A 2828-nucleotide genomic window follows, 5' to 3' on the forward strand; every position below is an offset into this window, starting at 1 on the left:
TTCCCTTGGTATCTCTAATTTTCTTGAAGAGATCTCTAGTCTTTCCTATTCTATTGTTTTCCTCTATTTCTTTGCACTGATCACGGAGGAAGGCTTTCTTATCTCTTCTTAGCTAGTCTTTGAAACTCTGCAACCGTGAACTTCCAGATGTTCAAGCTGGTTTTAGAAAAGGCAGAGGAACCAGAGATCAAATTGCCAACATCTGCTGGATCATCGAAAAAGCAAGAGAGTTCCAGAAAAACATCTATTTCTGCTTTATTGACTATGCCAAAGCCTTTGACTGTGTGGATCACAATAAACTGTGGAAAATTCTGAAAGAAATGGGAATATCAGACCACCTGACCTGCCTCTTGAGAAATGTGTATGCAGGTCAGGAAGCAACAATTAGAACTGGACATGGAACAATAGACTGGTTCCAAATAGGAAAAGGAGTACGTCAAGGCTGTATATTGTCACCCTGCTTATTTAACTTCTATGCAGAATACATCATGAGAAACGCTGGTATGGAAGAAGCACAAGCTGGAATCAAGATTTCTGGGAGAAATATCAATAACCTCAGATATGCAGATGACACCACCCTTATGGCAGAAAGTGAAGAGGAACTAAAAAGCCTCTTGATGCAAGTGAAAGAGGAGAGTGAAAAAGTTGGCTTAAAGTTCAACATTCAGAAAACGAAGATCATGGCATCTGGTCCCATCACTTCATGGGAAATAGGTGGGGAAACAGTGGAAACAGTGTCAGACTTTATCTTTTTGGGCTCCAAAATCACTGCAGATGGTGACTGCAGCCATGAAATTAAAAGACGCTTACTCCTTGGAAGAAAAGTTATGACCAACCTAGACAGCATATTAAAAAGCAGAGACCATTACTTTGCCAACAAAGGTCCGTCTAGTCAAGGCTATGGTTTTCCCAGTGGTCATGTATGGAAGCGAGAGTTGGACTGTGAAGAAAGCTGAGTGCCGAAGAATTGATGCTTTTGAACTGTGGTGTTGGAGAAGACTCTTGAGAGTCCCTTGGACTGCAAGGAGATCCAACCAGTCCATTCTAGAGGAGATCAGCCCTGGGTATTCTTTGGAAGGACTGATGCTAAAGCTGAAACTCCAGTACTTTGGCCACCTCATGTGAAGAGTTGATTCATTGGAAAAGATTCTGATGCTGGGAGGGATAGGGGGCAGAAGGAGAAGGGGATGACAGAGGATGAGATGGCTGGATGGCATCACTGACTCGATGGACGTGAGTTTGAATGACCTCCAGGAGTTGGTGATGGACAGGGAGGCCAGGCGTGCTGCGATTCATGGGATTGCAAAGAGTCGGACACGACTGAGCGACTGAACTGAAATGAACTGGTGGTGTTCAGTCTCGAAGTCATGTCCAACTCTTTGTGACTCCATGGACTGCAGCACACCAGCTTTTCCTGACCTTCACTACCTCCAGAGTTAGCTCAAACTCATGTCCACTGAGTCAGTGATGCTGTCCAAACATCTCATCCTCTGTCGCCCCTTCTCCTCCTGCCCTCAGTCTTTCCCATTATCAGGGTCTTTTCCAGTGAATCAGATCTTTGAATCAGGTGGCCAAAGTATTGGAGCTTCAGCTTCAGCATCAGTCCTTCCAATGGATTCAGGGTTGATTTCCTTTGGGTTGACTAGTTGGATCTCCTTGCTGTGCAAGGGACTCTCAAGAGTCTTCTCCAGCATGACGATTCGAAAGCAAAGTTCTTCCGTGCTCAGTCTTCTTTATGGTCCAACTTTCACATCCATCCATAACTACTGGAAAAACCATAGCTTTGACTAGATGGACCTTTGTCAACAAAATAATGTCTGTTTTTTAATATGCTGTCTAGGCTGGTCATGGCTTTTCTTCCAAGGAGCAAGCGTCTTAATTTCATGGCTGCAGTCACAGTCCGCAGTGATTTTGGAGCCCAAGAAGATAAAACCTGTCACTCTTTCCACTTTTCACCCATTCATTTGCCATGAAGTGATGGGCCCAGATGGCTTGAGCTCAGATTTTTAAATGTTGAATTTTAAGACAGCTTTTCCACTCTCCTCTTTCACTCTCATCAACAGGCTCTTTTGTTCTTCTTCACTCTCTGCTGTTAGAAGGGTTTCATCTAACTGTCTGAGGTTATTGATATTTCTCTCCCTGCAATCTTGATCCCGGCATGTGATTCATTCAGCCCAACATTTCGCATGATGTACTCTGCATAGAAGTTGAATAAGCAGGGTAACAACAGTGTTATCACCTTGTGACAGCCTTGACATACTCCTTTTCCAGTTTTCAAGCAGTCTGTCACTCCATGTCTCGTTCTAACTGTTGCTTCTTGACCTGCATACAGGTTTCTAAGAAGACAGGTAGGGTGGTCTGGTAATCCCATCTCTTTCAGAATTTTCCACATTTTGCTGTGATCCACACGGTGAAAGTCTTTAGCATAGACAATGAATTCTTCGAATTCTCTTTCTTTTTCTATGATCCAATGGGTGTTGTCAATTTGATCTCTGGTTCCTCTGCCTTTACTAAATTCCAGCTTGGCCGTCTGGAAGTTCTTGGTTCACATACTGTTGAAGCCTCAGTTCAGTTCAGTTCAGTTATTCAGTCGTGTCCGACTCTTTGCGACCCCATGAATTGCAGCACGCCAGGCCTCCCCGTCCATCACCATCTCCCGGAGTTCACTCAAACTCACGTCCATCGAGTCAGTGATGCCATTCAGCCATCTCATCCCCTGTCGTCCCCTTCTCCTCCTGCCCCCAATCCCTCCCAGCATCAGAGTCTTTTCCAATGAGTCAACTCTTCACATGAGGTGGCCAAAGTACTGGAGTTTCAGCTTTAGCATC

The sequence above is a fragment of the Bison bison genome, unplaced genomic scaffold, assembly GCF_000754665.1.
Source record: "Bison bison bison isolate TAMUID 2011002044 unplaced genomic scaffold, Bison_UMD1.0 scf7180017864374, whole genome shotgun sequence".
Classification (NCBI taxonomy): domain Eukaryota; kingdom Metazoa; phylum Chordata; class Mammalia; order Artiodactyla; family Bovidae; genus Bison; species Bison bison.